Source organism: Micropterus salmoides, unplaced genomic scaffold (assembly GCF_014851395.1).
Source record: "Micropterus salmoides isolate LMB-PRFRI ecotype aquatic unplaced genomic scaffold, ASM1485139v1 Ms_hic_scaffold_1155, whole genome shotgun sequence".
Lineage (NCBI taxonomy): Eukaryota > Metazoa > Chordata > Actinopteri > Centrarchiformes > Centrarchidae > Micropterus > Micropterus salmoides.
In genome coordinates this window covers 17,276-39,805 of record NW_024040214.1, presented here as the reverse complement: position 1 = coordinate 39,805, position 22,530 = coordinate 17,276, and the positions used below count along the sequence as shown (strand labels likewise).

Below are 22,530 nucleotides of genomic sequence, written 5' to 3'. Positions count from 1 at the left end.
GAGAACGCCGAAAAGGTGCCAGTAGTCGGGTAAATGGGTAACACTGAGCTGGTGATATCTACCTTGGGGTGGCGATGGTGCAATGGATAAGACACATGCCTTTGGTGTGAGACCCGGGTTCAATCTCCTACTGTGACCCATCCACCATTGTGTCCCTGAGCAAGACACTAACCCCTAGTTGCTCCAGAGGCGTGCGACCTCTGACATGTACAGCAATTGTATGTCGCTTTGGATAAAAGCGTCAGCTAAATGAATAAATGTAAATGGATGGCCGATGGCGTGATCGATGGTTGAGTATTGCATTGACTGAGTTGGCGGACGTGCGGGAATAGCACATGAAAATGTACGCTAAGTGTTAGATGGTACCAGAAGATGACACCGACAGAAACCCGAGCTTGTGGTGAAAACTTGCAACAGAGGCGAACATGCCTTGGACTGCAGCCGAAGGTGGGCTGTTAAAATCGTGCATGCACTCGGCGCGTGCAGGCCTTTGTTATACAGTTTATGGTGCAGGCACAGGAGGAGAAAAAGGCGTGCTCTTCTCTTTTTTTTGTTGCGTTACTTGCGTGTTTGGCTGCAAGCAAACCATTTTTATTATTTATTTTTATTTATATTTATCCATCTTCATCTGCTTATCCGGGGTCGGGTTGCGGGGGCAGCAGCTCCAACAGGTGTGGAGATATAATCTCTCCGCCTAGGCCTGGGTCTTCCCAAAGGCCTCCTCCCAGCTGGACATGCCTGGAACACCTCCTTAGTGAGGCGTAGTTAGTAACATCTTTTTATATTGAAATTAAGTTTCAAAAGGTTGTAGTTCCTTCATTGCTAAAATATAATGAATTCATGGAACAACAAAAGAATAAAATAGACTAAACCAATATATTCCATTTTTTAAATACTAACTGTATATAATTTCATTAAATAAATAGTTTCAACTTTTGGATTTGTCTCTGTCCTTTTCTCCACGCATTTTAGACTATTGGCTTATTCTGAGGCACAGTATTTGAATGACACTTTGATTTGCTTTTATTATGTTTCCTTTCATCACAAGGCAGCTGACCCAGAAGAGCAGACTAAAGAGCTTATTGTGGGCATCCTCACTGTGTTGGATGATGATTCAGCTTCTGCAAGTGTCGCAAACATTTGTGTTGTCATAGAAGAAGACATCATCATTCAAGATCTCCCTGACCTGCCAACAGCGTTTGCCTACCTCTTTGGACTGATCTATGCTTTAAACCTTAAAGGAACTGAGGTACATTTGAAACACTTCAGAGAACCAAATTCCATGCATGAATCCAGTGTGTTCAGTCGTGAGCTGGTAGCTGACTGTTGGATCCTGGATAGCTTTGAATTTCACAAATCTCTGTTGGCCGTTGTGTAATAATGTTTTAATGGTTCATATCTTTTTAATGAGATGGATCCTCCTCCACATCTTCTGATTTGCTCCCCCCCACCGTTTCTCTCTTCTTATTTTCAAATTCCCTCTCTCAACCCCTCTTCTCTAACCTTCCTCTCCCCTCTTTTTCTCCCTTAACTTTCATGATTAGAGAGGTTGCTGTCAGTCATTTTAAACGTTTCCATGGGCGCAGTAAAGTCACAGCAAACATGGTGAAGCATTTAAGCAGCAAAACAAAAAAACTGTAGTTATAAACGTGACAGGACAGAGGAAACCCTCCAGAGGAAACAGAATTAAAATTTTAGCTTCTGAAATAGTTTAGACGCTCTGATGGAGCTCATGATTGATCTGGCTGCTTTACTATTGACAGTTTCACTGTATAGACCTGGACTGTGTGTGAGACCTTTGGATGTGAAGAAGAACGCAGGGCATGAATTAACATTAGAGCCTGATCGATCCTGTTGGTGTGTCGGGAGATTTTAGTAAATCAATGAAGTTACGCTGCTGTGCCTTGTGCGCAAATGCACACAGCATCTCTTTTACCATTGGAGTAATGTGCCCCCCAAAAAACAAAAGAACAGTGAAATACTGTGCCATTGACTTTAGAACTGTTTTTTGTCAATAGCGCAATTGCTTTCTTCTGCCTCAAGAGTAATGCACCAACAATTTGCCTGACCACGCATTACATTTCAGTTCACAATCATTACATCAACACTCATTTAGCTGATGCTTTTATCCAAAGTGTCTAACAATTGCTATATATCAGATGTTGCACTCTGGAGCAACTAGGGGTTAAGTGTCTTACTCCGGGACAAATTGGTGGATGTATCACAGTGGGGAATTGAACCCGGGTCTCTCACATCATTGCGCCATCACCACCCCAACCACATAACCACACCTCATTTTAAGGCCAGTTCTCGCATGGGTGCACAGAATAGCGCAAGTGCATTTGCTATTTAAACAACGTGGGCGCTGGGCATGAAAATGACAACTGCATCAGTTGGAAAATAGCAATCACATTGGCATTGCACTTTGTACCGCTTTGCGCCAAGTGCAAGATAGGGCCCTAAGAGGTTCAGAGTGAATTATCCAATGTAGATGTTTTTTGTTATATTAAAAGGTTTTAAATGTGTAGCTCTACATTGCTCTGCCAGGTCAATGGACTAAACCACTTAAAAACAAAATAGACTTTAGCATTAAGATTATTAAATTAAGATAAGTGTGGCTCACTATTATATCAGCCTTATGTCTGTAGTTTAGTGTTACCACAACTTTCAAATCATATCAATCTCAGTACAGAAGTAAAAAATGGTTTCTGACCTCAGAGTCTCCAGTCTACAGTCTGGACTCTCCAGAAAACCACACAACAGCTTCACTACTGAATCCTGTAGCTTGTTTCCACTCAGCTGCAGCTCTCTCAGATGGGAGGGGTTGGACTTCAGAGCTGAGGCCACAGAAGCACAGCTGATCTCTGACAACCTGCAGGAACTCAATCTGAATAAAGAATAAATAGAGATAAAAATGTATTTATAATCAATCAGATGTGTTCAGGTTTTAAATGTGTAGCTCAACATTACTAAATCCTAATCAATGAGCTTTTCTCTAAAATAGGTAGAGTGACTTTGTCTTTGTGTTATTGTGGATCATTGTGATTGATCATGGAAACAACAACAACTCACGGTGGTAACTAATTTGTTTTGAGCACATTACATATAAAACGAAATATAAGACTGGACACACATTTTATTAGCTATTTGACATCATTTATCTATTTGGGTGCACAAATTAGTTAACTATCTTTGTCAATTTTGTTATTATTAAGTTCGTTTTACCCGAGTTATATTCTGTGAAATTTAATTAATTATTATTAAATTATTAATCTGGTTCCTGGGGAGCTGCTGCCAAATCATGTACTGAGAAAGTTAGCAGCACCAGTGCTACCAGTGGAAAAGTTAGTCTGGAGCCCTGGGCTTGCGGTCTTGCTGCCTACAAATGTTGCTGTTTTACCCGCAAAGTCCACTGAATCTGCCTGTGTCGCGTTACAGCTGCGATGCGGTTGCAGGAGCAAATTGCAGCCATTCTTGTCAATGCTTGTGAGTCTACCAGGCAGGGCCGCAGCGCGTCCCAGACGTGTCCCAGATGCGGCTCTCTGCTCTGCTCCACAGAAAATAGGTTGTCTATGTTTGACGGAAGCCGCGTCAAGCAGCACAGAGCAAATTGAAACAGGCAGGAAGTCAGACACAGAACAGCAAAAAGAATCCCATCAATTTTCTAAATAAAACAATCTGCGCAGATTCTTGATTGTAGAACAACAATAAACAATTAAAACAGACAAAAAAAGGAAACCATTTAACTACGTAGCTTATCTAATCATAGTAGAAGGACAAAAGCAAGCACTGATTACCAAATCAACAAAATCTTAACATGTCAGAAAAATCTGGCAGTAAAACGCTCCGATTCTGAAATGCTCCCTGTAGATATGCAGCCTGCAGACGACGAAACAAAACCGGGTCACAGAGAGCTGGAAAGAAGGTAGTAGAAGCACAAAAATGACAAATTAACAACAAGTCACTGATGCTTACAGTGGACGTTGACACCGGGCTAAGGACGGAACAAAACAATGGCATAGCCATAATGTGGCGCAAGTGGACTTTCGGAGTTAGTTATTGTGTATGTGTAATCTGCACATTGTGTCTGCTCCTTGCTGAGCCTTATGTTTACACTTGTTTGTTTACGGTCGTATGTACGAGTCATCCAAAGTCAAATTCCTAGTATGTGTACCCCTACCTGGCCATTAAAGCGGATTCTGATTAACTTGATAGCTATCAAATAAAACAATTTACACCTCAAGAACATGTGTGCCAAAAAACAACTTTGCAATAACTTTATTTATTGCAATAAACTAAATCTAACTTCATGTTGAATCATATCAGTTTTACCATAACATCCAACATGTAACATATTACATAGCTGTAGTTAAAACTGATTTCTTTACAGTTGGTGAGTATAATACTTATTTCATGTAAAGGCTGCACAACAGTCAAAAGCTGCTGTAATTTAATGCTGTAATATGTACATTTGCATTGTTAATACTGTTCATATATTTGTTAAATGTTTGTTTTATTATAATACAACTTATCAAATCTTTGAAAAATTTGAACAGATCTCACTCCACTGTTGCATGACGTCCAAATACGTGGACAGTTGGTTTTTGGTGTATAAAAACTACATTTTATTTTAAATTTAACATAAACCTGTTAATACTTTACTGTACATCAAAGCAACAAATATTTGGAAACCACTGTTACACTGTCCTCAAATGACTTGGGAGAACATAACCATGATATAGTAACTCAAACTGGAGTTAAAATAACTGTCCACAAATGTGGACACCATGCGTGAAAGGCTAAACTGATTTATAATCTTAGTCACAGTTTGACTTACATAGCCTTTCTGCAGTTCCTCACAGCTGGAATCAGTCTCTGTCGTCCCTGGTCTGATGTGTTGTACTTCATCAGGTCCAACTCATCCAGAACCTCCTCTGACATCTGCAGCATGTAGGCCAGAGCTGAGCAGTGGATCTCAGAGAGTTTCTTCTCTGATCTGTTCTCTGACTTCAGGAACTCTTGGATCTCCTGATGTACTGAGTGGTCGTTTATCTCCATCAGACAGTGGAAGATGTTGATGCTTCTGTCAGGAGAGATCTTATCACTGTTCGTCACCTTTAAGTTACTTATGACTCTCTGGATGATTTCTGGACTGTTGTCTGTCTGACCCAGCAGGCCTCCTAAGAGTCTTTGATTAGACTCCAAAGAGAGGCCATGAAGGAAGCGAACAAAGAGGTCAAGATGGCCATTTTAGTTTCAAGGGATTTCATCATGGCTCCCATCAGAAAGACATCCAGGGATGGGCCAACTTCGTTTCGAAGATACTTAAAAATATTCTTGAGCAAAGACTTTGGTTTTGTATCCCTGTAGTTGTAGTCTTTTAGGAAGTCCTCCAGTACCTCTGTGTTCCTGTTGGTGTAACAGTGGAACATGTAGACTGCAGCCAGAAACTCCTGAACACTCAGATGAACAAAGCAGTAGACTGTTTTCTGGAAGATCACACTCTCTCTTTTGAAGATCTCTGTACAAACACCTGAATACACCAAGGCCTCTGCGACATCAAGACCACACTGATCCAGGTCTTCTTGGTAGAACATGATGTTTCCTTTCTCCAGATGTTCAAACGCCAGCCTCCCCAGCTTCAGAAGAACCCTCCTGTCAGCCTCCGTCAGCTCCAGTGGACTCGTCTCATGTCCCTCATCATACTTCTGCTTCTTCCTCTTTGTCTGAACCAGCAGGAAGTGTGAGTACAGGTCAGTCAGGGTCTTGGGCAGCTCTCCTCTCTGGTCTGTAGTCAACATGTGCTCCAGAACTGTAGCAGTGATCCAGCAGAAGACTGGGATTAGACACATGATGTGGAGGCTCCTGGAGGTCTTGATGTGTGAGATGATTCTGCTGGACAGCTCTTCATCACTGACTCTCCTCCTGAAGTACTCCTCCTTCTGGGCGTCAGTGAAGCCTCGTACTTCTGTTAACCTGTCAACACATGAAGGAGGGATCTGATTGGCTGCTGCAGGTCGGGAAGTTATCCAGACGAGAGCCGAGGGAAGCAGATTCCCCTTGATGAGGCTTGTCAGCAGCAAGTTGACTGATGACTTCTGTGTGACATCAGACACAACCTCATTGTTGTGGAAATCCAATGAAAGTCTGCTTTCATCCAGGCCGTCAAAGATGAACAACAGTTTACAGACAGCGAGCTTCTCTGCTGGGACCTTCTGTAATGTTGGATGGAAAACATGGAGCAGCGTGAGAAGACTGTACTGCTCATATTTGATCAAGTTTAGCTCCCTGAATGAGAGCAGAACCAGCAGACTGACATCTTGGTTTTCCAAGCCCTCTGCCCAGTCCAGAGTGAACTTCTGCACTGAGAAGGTTTTTCCAACGCCAGCGACGCCGTTGGTCAGAACCACTCTGATGTGTCTCTGTTGGTCAGGTAAGGCTTTAAAGATGTCGTGGCACTTGATTGGAGTGTCATGGAGGGTCTCCATCTTTGAAGCAGTCTCAAGCTGCCTCACCTCATGTTGGGTATTAACCTCTTCACTCTGTCCCTCTGTGATGTAGAGCTCAGTGTAGATCCTGTTGAGGAGGGTTCCACTTCTTGTTTCATCACTTCCTTCAGTCACACGTTCACATCTCCTCCTCACATTGACCTTATGTGCATCTAAAACTTCCTGCAGACCACTATCTGCTGAAAGAGAAGAGAGAGACTAAACAGAGAGCAAGAATCCAGATAAATAAAAATGTTTTTGAATTCATGATAATATTCAAAAAACAAATGTCCCTGTTATTAAACAGAAATCCTGTTTTCAGACATGACGACATCATCTGACAGATGTCCACTCTTACTTTGCACAGAGCTGCTCTGACTGGCTGTCTGCAGTCCAGCTCTCTTTCTGGATCTTTCTCCACACTGGGGACAGGAGGAGTCTCCTGGTGAAGCAGACTGGTCCCAGTATGAGGTGATGCACGATCTGCAGAACCAGTGTTCACAGCTGGTAGAGACTGGATCCTTCAGGACGTCCTGACACAAAGCACAGCAGGATGGCTGCTCCTCCACAGAAACACTTATTCTGTTTTTCTTTCTGGGGAGATAGAGGGAGAATACTCAGTTTAGACATCATAGTTATTTCAATTTATATTAATAACTTTTAATAACTTTGCAGGATACACCTGTTGGGTGCTTCCTGCATCGTAATTCTACAGGGAACAGCCATGCCTGCCACCCCTTGGCTTTGCACTACTAGATTAGAGGCTGATACTTCAAGGCCTTCCTTTCATGTGCCTCCTCACAGACCTCTTCCCACGGCATGGTCAGCTTGATAAGTATGATTTTATGGTCTTTGGCTGACCACAGAACAAGGCAACAACAGGCAAAGAGCTGTGTGGACCACCTCGAGGTACTGCAGTTTCCTTCCAACATTGACTCTCATTTCCCAGGAGCTGGCAGCTTGCAGGAGGGTGGACTTCTCTGATGCCCTTGTTGCGTAGGGCCTGGCTCCCTCCTTGATGAAGGTGATAGTGTCACAGTTTGACGTGTGTGCTGGCGGGAACAGGTTTTAAGACCCAAACGCAGGACACAGAGGCAGAGCAGGTACAGTTTCTGGGTATTTCTTTAACTCAAAAGGAACTAAACTTACAGCAGAGTCCAAACTAAGGTTGTCTGCAGAGCAGCAAAAACACAGTCCATAACAAATGATCCAGGGGAAGACAGAACAAAAGGATAACCCAACAAACGAGGTTGCAGAGGCAGGCAAGCAAGACACACAGCAGTGGATGAACATACAATGAACCAGCAACAGCTGAACAGAAGTCATACACATTTAAACACTGGTTAACGAGGACGGCGGGAGCACAAACAGGTGATACTAATAATGACAGCACACAGACAGATACCAAACAGGCCCAAACTAACAGAACTACCAACAAGCCCGCAGACAAATACCAACCGAAATATGAATACATATAAACAGACATACAGGGTACAAAAGACCAAGGACATAAGACAAGAATCCAACAGGAACTCAAAACACAGAACCGACAAGCAGGCAGAGGAACATCTGACAGGCAGGCACATGTAACAAAATACCAGACAAGAAACTAACTCAGACAATAACAGAAACCCATGTAAACAGACAAACCCTAAACGAGAACACAGAACTAGAACACAGAGTACAGAGTAGACTAAACCAAAATGATGCAGAGAAAGACCTAGAAGCAAATACTATGACATGAACTAAGGCACAGGACAGGGAACAAAGACATGGAACCAAACCCGACTAAATTACAGATACTGAAATGACAAAACAATAATTCTAAACAAGAAACTCAAAACACAACAGACTATATAACTGATACTGGACACAGGACAGAACCCAAAACAATAAGACAGATACTAAACAGACTATAAATAACATGACTGACTGAAAACAACAACTGAACAGACACGCCCACGGTGTGACAGATAGTCTTCCTTATAAATGTGCCACCTGTTCCCCTTCGAGGGAACTCGAACTGCGTCGGTGACGACACTATGGGAACGCCTCTGGGCGTGGCAGGGCTGAAATCATGAATGAAACTACTCCAATCCTATTGGCGTTGCTAGAACGGTAGCGTGTGACGGCGTAACTGGAGGCGTATATAAGCACACCAGCACACCGGACACATTATCTTTTTTCTATTCAGCAGGCACTCTGGCATGTTTGAGACTACTCAGAAGAAGCTACCACAAGACGAAATTACCTGGAAGGAGAAGCAGAAGAGATGGCTGGTGAGCAGTTCAGGCAGTGTGTCTTTCCATGCCGCGCTACATCACGGCTGGAGACACTCATGCCCTGTGTGTTTCCTGTCTGGGGATGGCGCATGCCCAGGCAGCTCTCGAGGGGGCTGCTTGCGGCCATTGCGAGGCCCTGCCCCTGAGGGTGCTGAGGTCCCGTACGGCTCTCTTTTCCGAAGATGGCCGGATGCGCTCTCCCCGTGGCTCGACGGCCGGCGGTCGCTGAGGCGGCGCAACGGCTTCAGTCATGGGGTGCCCAGCGTTAGGTCTCCAAGGACATCGGGACTGCCGAGGCTTTTTCCCGTTCCTCGTCTGCTGACTCCGCCTCCTCTCTTCCCCGTTCGGGAGTCTGCTTCTCGGCTTCTCGGATTCTCCCACCCGAGGTATGAGTTTGGAGAGACTTGCACAGTCTGATTCTGAGGAGCTAGATGTGCTAGACTTAGCATCATGGAGGATGACTTCCAGGAGCCGGGCCGACGTCATCAGACCACGCCCAGCTATGAGAGGCGGGGCAGGAGCCGCGGGCCGGCAGTAACCTCTATGAGCTTTTCTGCAGCCCGAGCGCCACCCCCGCGTTCTTTCCTGATTTGCACAACGAGTTATGTAAATAATGGAACAGACCAAATAAAAAAAATAAAAAAAGCTGCTCTGCACGGCTGACTATGTCCCCTCTGCTGGACTACAGCAGCGTGACAGAAACTAAGCAGCACGGCTACGGAACGATGCCTTGGGGGGAGGAAGCGCTCGCAAGCTATCTTTCTCCCACCGTCACTTCATTCTTACAGATGTCGGCGCTCCCCACCGAGCTGTGTAGGACGAAAACATCCGCTTTGGTGGGCAAGGCCTACATGGCAGCGGGTCGAGCTGGTGCAAGCATGCACACTATGGCCATCTTGCAAGCGTACCAGGCCGATCTTCTCAAGACTATGACCTAGGGGGAGGTCCCTCTGAGGAGGACTTGACTGAGCTACGGACTTAAATGCTCCGTGTTACCAAGCATTGGCTGCTCCATGGCAGCGGAGCACCATCTGTGGCTCAACCTCTCGGGCATCCAGGGGAAGGAGAAGGCTTTTCTCCTGGATGTGCCCCTCTATCCTACTGGCCTGTTTGGTGAGGCGGTGGATGCTGTCATCAGCAGGTTTCAGCACGCTGAAACGCAGGGAGAGGCGTCTGAGCAATATCTCCCCCGCCGGTCTGGGTCCAGGACGGCGACGGCTGAAGAGAGACGAGCTCAGCTCTCGTCTAGCTCCTACTGCCGAAGCCAGAAGCGAAGCGTCGCTTCCCGTAGTCCCCCTCAACCAAACCGGGACGCGAGGCAGCGCTCTCGCCCACAGCCCCCTGAGAGCCTGACCGAGGTCCCCTCCCTTGTGGCGGCTCAGGCAACAGGCGCTGTTTTCCCGCCGTCTTGGCGCTCGGGACACGCTAGTGTAACGAGTGAACGTAAGAGTCCAAGACTATTCACGCATGCGTGAAAATGAACGAATTACTCACTGAGACAACCCGTTCCTCCTGAGTCACATACAAGATTAGGTCAAATGAACGAAACGTTTTTTGAACAACACAACACTACTGATAAATAGGACTTACACCAGCTTAGAACGGTTCCTTTAATGCCAATGAAATGTTCCAGTCTCTGTAATAGGATCTGATGGTCAATGGTATCAAATGCAGCACTAAGATCTAATAAAAACCAGTATAGAGACAAGTCATTTGTCTGATGCAATAAGGAGGTCGTTAGTAATTTTCACCAGTGCTGTCTCTGTGCTATGATGAGCTCTAAATCCTGACTGAAAATCCTCAAATAAACTATTGCTATGTAGAAAGTCACACAGCTGTTTAGCAACTGCTTTCTCCAGAATCTTAGAGAGAAATGGAAGGTTAGATATAGGTCTATAGTTGGCTAAAACATCTGGATCAAGTTTGGGCTTTTTCAGAAGAGGTTTAATTACAGCTACTGTAAAGTACTGTGGTACATAGCCTGTTGATAGTCGGGATGAGGTCTAAGAGGCAGGTTGATGGTTTAGATGAAGAAATGATTGAAGTTAGTTGGTAAAGATTGAGGGAAGCAAAGCAGTCTAAACATATATCTCTAACACAAAATATTGGTTCCTCTATACCACGACCACAAGTCGCATTGACATAAAAGTTGAGCCGAATTGTTCAGGATGGTCCCCTGACTCCATGGACCATAGTTAACCCAAATATGACCATAGGTGGTGCTGTTATTGCAGAAAAAAAAATTGACTTACATGCATTTTATACCATAACCAATCCATAACCACAAGTCCAATTGATACCAAATTGGGGTCAATTGTTCCCCATGGGCTCCTGATGACACCTGGAAAAGTGTTTGCAATTCGGCTTATAGGTGGCGCTACAATCAAAGCTGAAATACAGTGGGAAAATCCCATTCATTTCAATGGGATTCTGAATCAATGTACATTTTGCCTCATAACTACGCACCATTACATCGCACATTCATAAACCTTATGTCTACGTGTTTGGGGGATGGTATAGGAATCGCCTCTGTGCGATGACGTATTCGTTTAGCAAAATTGAGACAACTGAAACACCTATTTTAATTAACTCCTCCAAAGCGACACGTCCGATCGGCACCAAACTTTGCACGGAAGACCTCTGGACCAAGCTGACGCAGGCTCCCCAGATCGAAACGCCAAAAACTATTACAATTATAAGCTAACAAATCCTTGCGAGAAATGGTAAAAACACAATGTGATGTCATATCTTAGAATGGACGATCAATACCAAACTTGACAACCTTATGTGGTATGTCCCCCTGATGAGCTGTGCAAAATTTAGTGTCAATTGGCCTCTAGGTGGGGCTATTATATATCAAATAATGCTCCCATAGACATCCACTCATTTTATATCTCCATACCCGCAAGTCCCTTTAATTTCAAACTCTGGCCGTTTATTCTCCATGGGCCCCCCGAGCCACAGCAGGGCGCCTGGGTCGACTCGCGCACCCTCTGTGGGGCGAGAGGGCGGCTTGCGCTGGGAGGCTTGGACCCCGCTTACAACTGCTTGCAGTTCTAGTTGTTATTATTATCATTAACATTAAAATTTACATCACATCTCTTACTCTCGCCCTTTCTCACTCTCTCTCTCACCCCCAACCGGTCGAGGCAGATGGCCGCACACCCTGAGCCGTGGTTCTGCTCGAGGTTTCTGCCTCTTAAAAGAAAGTTTTTCCTTGCCTTGGGTTTCTGTAAATAATATCACAGAGTACGGTCTAGACCTGCTGTTTTATGAAAAGCGCTATGAGATAAATGATTGGCGCTATATAAATGATATTTAATTGAACTGAACTGAGATTCTCTGAGATAGTTAGTCTAAAAGACAGTCCTCATCAATGGAGCCTTTTCCTTCATAGATATACATGTACAATATGAAATACTTAAATTAAAGTAGAATATAAATCCCACATTTGTGTAGCTTATCTATCCGTAAAATAGAAAACAATGTCTTAGATTTTGGCCAATCCAATCACAACAGTAATTATATAAACCAAAGTTAGTAGCAGTTCTCTTACTTTGTGTGTGAGGGTCCAGGTTCATTACTGAACTGTGGTGGAGGATCCTTGGACTGGTCACTCTTTATAGACAGACAGCTGGATACTGCAGACTCTGCTTTCTGGGTGTGGTACCGACCTCTGCAAACACCAAGATGTTTTAATTAATTTCATGTGAATTACAGTAGATACAGTATACTGCCATTACTGATAATTTGGTGGTTAGAAAGTAACTGGCAGTTCCCTTACTGAGTGTCTGAGGGTCCAGGTTCATTACTGAACTGTGGTGGAGGATCCTTGGACTGGTCACTCTTTATAGACAGACAGCTGGATACTGCAGACTCTGCTTTCTCCTCCCCTTCCTCCACACAATCACTCATCTTATGCACTTCAGAGGGTGTTGAGGCAAATATGTTGTGCATACAAGCCGTACAACATAAAGACGAGGAAAACAAACTGGTGAAAAGAGATTAAGAGGAGGAGCTAGTTTAATAGTCAAGTCTAGGGATGGGGATCGAGACCTGGTTCTATAAGATCCAGGTTCCAAATTTTTCAAAACCCGAAAATCAATCAGGTCAATACTCAATAGATAGGCCTTCTGCGATCATTACTAGTGTAACTGTTGCTTTGGATAAAAGTGTATGTCAAATGAGTAAATGTAACCGGGCCCAATGGAGGACTCAGCCCAAATTGATAATTAAGAGATCAACAACGCCACCTTGGGACTTTCACCCAAAGAGTTTAAATGTGAAATTGATTAGTTATTACCAACCCTGGGATTCCCACTAGCACAGGTAAGACCACATAAAAGATCAGAGACAAGGTTTTTCCAGAATAAGAGTCAGAATCAGCTTTATTGCCAGGTATGTGTACACATACGAGGAATTTGACTCAGGATTGTACATTGCTCACGATGTGCTTACTCAAACAAAAATACAATAACACAATAATAAAATAAAATCAGACAGACTACAGTATAGACAACACTAATATACACACTATGAACTAAGACAATATAGACATATTGACAAATAGCGCAGTTAGTGAGTAGAAAGGATGCAGGAGTAAAATTATTATTATAATTTTTATGTACATGTCGGAGGTGGATGTGATATACAGGTACACAATACATGTACACATGTACACAGTGCGATGGAGCGTAGTGCAAAGGATGCTGGAATAAATAAGTTTTTTGTAAGTATTTTGTGCAGGAGTTATGACTTGAGGTAGGTGAATTGGTGTACAGTATATACAACATGACAATATAACAATGTGAACAGCACTGAAATAGAGAATGGTGACTAAGTAATAAGTGGTAACCAGTAGACAGGTTGCTGATTAAAGACAGAGTTACTGGGTTATTGAACAGGAGTTGTTCCTGACACTGTGAGTCAGAAATCAGCTGTTCATCAGAGTGATGGCTTGTGGGAAGAAACTGTTGTGTCTGTTGGTTTTGGCGGTTTTGGGTTTTTGCTCTGTTGTGCCTACCAGATGGGAGAAGCTGGAACAGGTTGTGTCCGGGGTGAGATGGATCCTGTCCTGAATGGAGGGCAGGTTGGCACCGATGATTTTTTCTGCAATCCTGACTGTCGTTGTAGTCTGCTCCTGTCCTTTTTGGTGGCAGATCCAAACCAGACAGTGATGGACATGCGGAGGACAGACTGGATGATGGCTTTGTAGAAGTGGATCAGCAGCTCTTTAGGCAGGTTGAGCTTCCTGAGCTGGCGCAGGAAGTGCATCCTCTGCTGGGCCTTCTTGATGATGGTGTCCATGTTGGGCTCCCACTTCAGGTCCTGGGATATAGTGGATCCCAGAAACCTGAAGAATTCCACAGCAGACACAGGGCTGTTTCTTGGAGTACATGGTCATCTCCACAGTTTTGAGCGTGTTAAGCTCCAGGTTGTTCTGGCCACACCAGTGAGCCAGCTGATCAACCTCCCGTCTGAAGGCCGACTCATCACCGTCCCAGATGAGGCCGATGACCGTTGTGTCTTCAGCAAACTTCAGGAGTTTGACAGATGGGTCTCCTGAGGTGCAGTTGTTGGTGTAGAGGGAGAAGAGCAGCCTCACCTGCTGACTCCTGTCAGTCAGGAAGTTTGTGAACCACTGACAGGTGGAGGCTGGCACAGTGAGCTGGGTGAGTTTGGTGCTGAGGATGTCTGGAATGATGGTGTTGAACGCCAAGCTGAAGTCCATGAACAGGATCCTTGCATATGTCCCTGGAGAGTTGAGGTGTTGCAAGATGTAATGCAGTCCCAAGTTGACAGCATCATCTACTGACCTGTTAGCCCTGTAGGCAAACTGCAGGGGGTCCAGCAAGGGGCCTGTAATGTCCTTCAGGTGGGCCAACACCTGTCTTTCAAAGGATTTCATGACTACAAATGTCAGGGCGACAGGCCTGTAGTCATTTAGTCCAGAGATGGAGGGTTTCTTGGGGACCGGGATGATTGTGGAGCGTTTGAAGCAGGAGGGAACTTCACACAGCTCCAGTGATCTGTTGAAGATTTATGTGAAGATGGGGGTCAGCTGGTCTGCACAGATTTACAGGCAGGATGGTGACACACCTTCAGGTCCAGGAGCCTTCCTGATCTTCTGCCTTTGAAAGAGGTGGCTCACATCCTTTACAGATCTTGAGTGCAGAAGAGGGGTCAGAGAGTGGGGTGGCAGCGTGTCAGAGGGGGAAAGTGGTTGTTTGAAGATGGTGTTGGAGCAGGGGAGTGGTGTGACTGTGGGCTTTTCAAACCTACAATAAAAGCCATTCAGCTCGTCTGCCAGTTGTTGAGTACCAGCAGTGTTGGGTGATGGTCTCGTGTAGTTTGTGAGTGTCCGCAGGCCTCTCCACACTGACGCAGGATTGTTGGCTGTAAAGCTGTTATTTAGCTTTTCAGCGTAGCTCCTCTTTTTAGCTTTGATCTCTTTACTCAGAGTGTTCCTGGCCTGGTTGTACAGGACTCTATCCCCACTTCTGAAGGCCTCCTCTTTGGTCTGATGAAGCTGCCTAAGCTTCGCTGTGAACCAGGGTTTTTGGTTGTTGTATGTGCGGAAGGTTTTAGTCGGCACACACTTGTCCTCACAAAAACTGATGAAAGATGTCACAGAGTCAGTTAGTTCGTCCAGGTCAGTGGCTGAAGCCTCAAAAACACTCCAGTCAGTGCAGTCAAAGCAGGCCTGTAACTCCAACTTTGACTCGTTGGTCCATCTTTTCATACTCTTTACAACAGGTTTAGCAGATTTCAGTTTTTGCCTGTGTGTCGGGATAAGATGAACCAGACAGTGATCAGAGAGTCCCAAGGCAGCACGGGGAACAGAGCGATAGGCGTCCTTTAATGTAGTGTAGCAGTGGTCCAGTGTGTTAGTGTCTCTAATATGCTGTCTGTATTTTGGAAGTTCATGACTGAGGTTTGCTTTGTTAAAGTCCCCAAGAACAATGAACAGGGAGTCTGGATGTTTTTTCTCCACATTAGTTATCTGGTCGGCCAGGTGTAGTAACGCCTCACTAACACAGGCCTGAGGTGGAATGTAGACGGCGACCAGAACAAACGAGGAAAACTCCCGCAGTGAATAAAAAGGTTTACAGTTTATAAATAATGTCTCTAAGTGAGGGCTGCATGATTTTTTCAACACTGTGACATCTGTGCACCAACCTTCGTTTATATAGAAGCAGAGTCCGCCTCCCCGTGTTTTTCCCGTGAGCTCCCTTTCGCGATCCGCACGGATGAGATTAAATCCCGGTAGATAAAGTGTGCTGTCCGGGATGTGTGGGGCGAACCAGGATTCGGTGAAACAGAGGGCTGCAGATCTGCAGAAGTCAGAGTTAGTTCTGTTAAGGAGAAGCAGTTAATTAATTTTGTCGGCCAGAGCGGACATTCGCCAGGTGGACTGAAGGGAGCGCAGTGCAAAAACCCAGCTGTCTCAGCTTAACCAGTGCGCCTGCTCGTTTTCCCCTTTGGCGTCTCCGGAGGATCCCAAACAGAGTGGCTGCTCATCCAACTAATAACTCCGAGAAAGTTCCGGGTTCATTAAGGAGCGGTGGAATGGTATGAGCAGTTGAAAGTCCAATGTTTAAGAGCTCTTCTCTGGTAAATGTTACCAGAGAGGGACGGCTGTGGCATCCCCCATCTTTCGGCTGCTGGGATGTCTGTCTCTTTGTATCATGTGTTGCAGATGTCAGAAGGCGTGGTTAAAATCATCAGTTGTTGGAGCCACCTGGGCCCGGTAGTTACAAGAGCGCGTCTTTTGTTCTGCACTTCGGGCTAGAGAGGAGGGAAACCCTGTTCCCTTTGCTCCACGCTCCTCGTTAGATCGATCCTTTGAGCAACTTAAAATAGTACGACCAATAATACTTAAAACACAATGCGAGAGGAGAGTTTCGTTTATGAGTGGAAAACTATTGGTAAAGAGTGTCTGCCGTCTATAGTTCTACAGTGTGGATCTTATAAAAGGGGGTATAAATAAACACTTCAACACGCCAATATAACAAAATAAAACCCAAATAACACACTTAATAGTACATGTAATGTGATTAAAATGAGCCACCTATTATACGTCACCACCTCTGGATCAAAATAACCCAAACCACTATCAGGAAATCTCTATGGTTAGAATGTTATGTCAATAGTTTTCCTGAAATCAAAGCCAAATTAAAAATCCCTAAAACGAAACAACATTCAAAGAAATAAAATCTCCTCACACACTACTATAAAAAGTAATTTATGTGAATGGAATGTAAAGAATAGCAACATAGGGAGTGATCACTTTCCAATATTGTGTTCCATGAACTCTGATATGTATGTTCAGGATGGTTATGTAATACAGAGATGGTGTTTTCATAAAGGTAACTGGGGAAAAATTCAGAGAACTTTGTACTGAGTATACTGAAAGAATATCGATGGAGGGTGATGTAAAGAGCTGCGCAGTAGCAGTGACTTCCATGATTATTAGTGCTGCAACAACCTGCAAGAGCACCATGAATGAGAAAAAGAAAATAGTTCCATGGTGGAACGATGAATGTAAAAATGCCATAAAAGACAGAAATCACGCATTCTGAATTTTAAGAAAGCATTTGAGCCAAGATAACCTGGTTGACTATCAAAGAGGGCTATGGCACGCAAATAATTAAGTCATCCAAGAAGAATGCATGGAGGCAATTCTGCTCCTCCATTGGTAGAGAAGTTAAATTGGGTGACATTTGTTGAGATGAGTGGGAAAATAAAATCTGTTAAAATCCCAGTGCTGATAGATGGAGAACACCTGTCAATTACAAATAAGGAGAAAGCTGAGCTATTAGGTAAGACGTTTGCAAATATACATAGTGGGAGCCATTTAGATGAAATACATAAACAACGGGAAAAGGATATTTTAAGAACAAATAGTGATGTAACTTAGAAAAAAGATAGTGATGAATCGGCACTTGACATGGACTTTTCATTACATGAGTTAAAAATGGTCCTAGAGGGAAGTGAAAATACAGCTCCAGGACAAGATCAACTATGCTATGCTATGTTTAGACAATTACCAAAAGAAGTCTTGGAAATTATACTAAAACTGTTCAATAAGATATGGAGAGAAGGTGTAATACCTGATAGTTGGAAAAGTGCTCTGATAGTACCTTCTGGTAAACCTGGTAAAGACACAACTAATGCAGGAAACTACAGACCTAAAGCCTTAACATCACGCTTGTGTAAATGGATGGAAAAGATAATTGTCTGTAGATTGTAATATTATTTAGAGCAAAGAGGACTGCTAAACAAATACCAAAGTGGATTTCGTAAAGGAAGATCTACGGTAGACGCTTTAGTTAAAGTTAGCAATGAGGCAGAAAAGGCAGTTAGTATGAAAGGTCATGGCTATTGTATATTTTGATATTGAGAAAGCTTATGATTCAATGTGGAGAGAAGGACTACTGATAAAAATACATGAAGTGGGTACTGGCGGAAGACTTCCTGTCTAACCGAACTTTCCATGTTAAAGTTGGAGATGCTGTGTCGGAGGATTTTGAAATTGAAAATGGTATTCCTCAAGGGAGTGCTCTAAGCCCTATTTTATTTAACATCATGATAAATGACCTTTTTCTACATGTTGATATAGATATTGGGTCATCATTTTATGCAGATGATGGGGCTTTATGGAAAAGAGGGAAAAAAATTAGACATGTGACTAATAGCATACAGAGTGCTGTATTAAAAGTTGAAAATGGTCATATGATTTGGGATTTAAGATATATAGCCATATGTTCTTTACCAGAAACAGAAATATTAATAACACACAGCTTAAATTGTATGGACAAAATATGGAAAGAGTGAAAGAGTTCAAGTATCTAGGATTGTGGTTTGATGAGAAATGTGTATGGAGGAATCATGTTAAACTGGTTGAAACAAAATGTAAAAAAGGTACTGAATCTCATAAGGTCAGTTTCTGGTTACTAATGGGGAGCAGATAAACTACTAGATATTTATAGGGCCTTAATACGATCGTGTATTGATTATGGATGGTATATGGAGCAGCAGATAAGAGTATTTTAGAAAAACTAGACAGACTACAGTTCAGAGCTCTAAGACTCAGTTTAGGTGCAGTGAATACAACCCCTACTAATGCACTGTTGGTAGAAGCTGATGAATTGCCATTATATTTGAGACGTTCTAAGTTGTCTTTAGCATATTGGGTCAAGTTATAAAGATCTGGAGAGGAAAAACCTGCAACAAAGGTTCTGTGTGACTGTTGGGAATATACACAACAACGGAAAGGTAAAGCATTTGGCTGGAATATTAATGCAGTAGCAGAAGAATACGGATTAAACAACATAGAATACGGACCAAATACTGAATGGGGTAATGTTCCTCAGTGGATATTTCCTGTGCCCAATGTGGACTTGAAGCTTCTAGAGAAGACGAAAGAATGGTGTGAAAGTAATGTGGATAATATTGGATATTTGGTTCAAGATCATGTGAAGAGGAATTCTTATAATTAAATGCTATTATTTACTGACGGATCAAAAGATCCAGGGACTGAACATGCAGGATCAGGAGCATACATACCTGAGTTTGATGTAGTTATATGTAAAGGACTTAAAGATAAATTATCTGTATCTACAGCAGAAATGGTTGCTATTATTTTAGGGTTACAGTGGATAGAAGAGGTGAGGCCTGAGAGAGTTGTCATTTGTTCAGACTCCACTGCAGCCCTGTATAGTTTGAATTCCAAAAAGACAGTAAGAGATGATCTATTGATTGAAATATGTACAATAATGCTGAGAATACAAAGAGCTGGAGTTGATGTGCAATTTGTCTGGGTCCCGACACGTGGACAAGATCGGTCAGGATCTAATATTAATTCATGTTCTGTGTTCTTCTACACATCCAAACAGTCTGACACACAGTCCAGGTTTATACAGTGAAACTGTTTGAAGCAAAGCAGCCGTCCTCCTGATCAATCCTGAGCTCCATCAGAGCGTCTAAACATGGATTATAGAAGCTAAAATATTAATTATGTTTTTATCTGTCTGTGCTGTCTAGTTTATTACTGCAGTTTTTTTTGTTTTGTACCACAATATTTGCTGTCACTTTACTGAGCGAATGGAATCGTTTAAGAATTCACCTGGAAAGCTACAGTGACCAGTGAATGTCCATGCAGGTGCTGGTCTAAATAAAATAATTAGTTGTGTTGGTGGCCTATCACACCAATGCATCTGCTATAATCGTGACAAAAGGAGTGCAAACAGCTGCTGACATCAAATTATTAGGCTGTATTATCAACCAGAGCATTGTGTTTATTATATCTGCAGGTCATTCCAACAGTAGAATCCTGTGATGACAGTTGTAATTGGGACTATATGTTGCTGTCATTTTGTAAAGGGATTGATGATTTAAATCTCACCTCATCAGACTGAGGGCTGAAACCATCTCCTGTTTACAGACAAAAGCCGCACCGCCCAAAAGAAATTGGAGACCATACATGTCTGATATGCCAAACTACCTCAGCACATACAGTCCACAGTACTTAACAGAACAGGGAAAAATCAGGTGGATACGTCACACATTCACGGAGTTATATGAAAGAACAGAAAGTAAATTCACTCAAACGATCTTTTTTTTTTAATGACGAGTTGTGTTTATTGTTCCATGTGCCATGGTCGTGATCACATAAATGATTAGTTAGTACTTTCACATATCCTGAAGTTTTAAATGTCAAGTTTTACAGTTTAGAAGCTAGTGAAACGTCAGGCACGCAGCCATTCTACCTTATCTAGATATGGAGGGGGGCAGAGTCCACCAGGCTGCAGGCTGGACCAGGAAAACAAGCTGCACATGTAGATAAAAAGAGCAGCCAATATCTGATCCAAATGTGCATTAGCTGTTGAATATTCTAGTTAGCTAGCTAAGTTATATTTATACTATTTTTTTATTAAGAAAAAGGACATAATGAGTATGCAAAGAAGGGCAGTGTCAAGCTTTCTAAATAAAAACAAGAATAACTTAAACTATTTAATGTTGTGTTTCTTCCGTCCCACCCAGTAACATTACATTTATCTGAAGCTTTTATCCAAAGCTGCTTACAATTGCTATACATGTCAGAGGTCCCAGGCCTCGGGAGCAACTAAGGGTTAAGTGTCTTGCTCAGGGACATATAGGCAGATCGGTCATAGTGAGGAATTGAACCCGAGTCTCTCGCACCAAAAGCACTTGTCTTATCCATTGTGCCATCCACCACCCTGCAGGGACGCATGAAACAACGCGCAACTTTCCTTCAAAGTGTAATTGTACTGAAGTCGTTCCACATTTTAACAAGATAACACCTGGGATTGATAGAACACACACGTGAGTTGTTGATGACAACAACAAATGATTTCGCGTTAAATTTTAAAATGATGTATATCTGAAAAGTGTTTCAATCGTCCCGGCTCTCCCCTAAAGCAATGAAATTCAAACTGTTAAAGATTGAAATATTTTCTTTAATGCCGTTGTTGCTTGTTCTGTTATACCCCATATATCTATTGTGTCATATTTTTTTTCTTTCGTTTTGCCTGAATCTTTCATATGAGATGAATATACGATTCAATAAGTGGAGCTAATTAGCTGAGTTTCAGGAGCAGGACCTCACGTACAATCACATTACTCCTGAGACTTTCATAAATACCCCACTAACCCACCTCCTCATCTTGCTCTGTCATGCTGCATTTTAGTTCCACCACCTCCTTCGCCATGTCCTCTCTTCGGCTGGTGTTCTGATCTATGCTGCCTTGTCGAAAAATGCTACCTTATGTGTTCCCTTTTCCAATCCCATGAAGTTATAACTCTCACAGTATTATGACATATTCTGTTTTTTAATTATATTATAACATAATTTCTGGGGTAGCGTATTCTGATCCCCTATCAAATAACGCTCCCATTACAGAATCATTTTATATTGCACCACTACTCACTCCATGTGTACTGTACGGATACATCTCGATAGGTAAACTGTTATTTCTTTCCTCTACAGTCCACAGGGAGAAAACTGACCCTTGATCATAAATAATAAAAATGTTGGATTAACACTCACCCTGACTCAGCCTTCACTTGTCCTCCTTCTGCTATGTCCAAACAACATGGAGTCTAAATGACTGAACTTCTCAGCTTTCTGAACCACCTGATCAGTGCTGCTCCTCCCCTCTCCCTTTAAAGGAAATCAAGAGAGATTGTATACGTGTGTGTGTGTGGGTGTGTGTGTGTGTGTGTGTGTGTGTTTATTGGCAGCAGTTGCAGCAGTACAGTAGGTTAGTCACAGTGATCCTCTTCCAAACACTGTCAGCAGTCTTTACATCTTGTCATGGTCACATTACAATTGTTTAATCCATAAAAATCTTTGGTCTATCACCTCCAGCAGTATCAGCAGCAACATCCTCTGCAAACTCCTCAAAAGCAACTGTTCCCTGTATGTCAGCCCACAATGTTTTAAATCAAGAGCTGGTTATTCCCTACAATCTCACAATAAGATATGTATCATCATGCAGAGGCCATGTTGATTTTGAATAATGATCTTGACAGCTATTCTTTATTATTCTCTATAACAGAGAAGGAAAAGCCATAAGAGTTGAACAATTTAAGTAATTTCACTGTCTAATTCCAGAGTTATGAATAGGTGCAATGAAAATATTCTTTAACGTTTAGTAGCAGTAGTAGTATACTTTATTGTCCTCGAAAGGAAATTTGTTTTGGACTACATGGTTGCTGCATGTACATAGAAATAT

The 22,530-nt window shown here is 43.0% G+C and overlaps 1 pseudogene; it reads right to left on the bottom strand.

Moving 5' to 3' along the window:
* Nucleotides 1-2,652: 2,652 nt before the first annotated feature.
* On the bottom strand, nt 2,653-21,893 carry LOC119898470 (annotated as a pseudogene).
* Nucleotides 21,894-22,530: the final 637 nt, after the last annotated feature.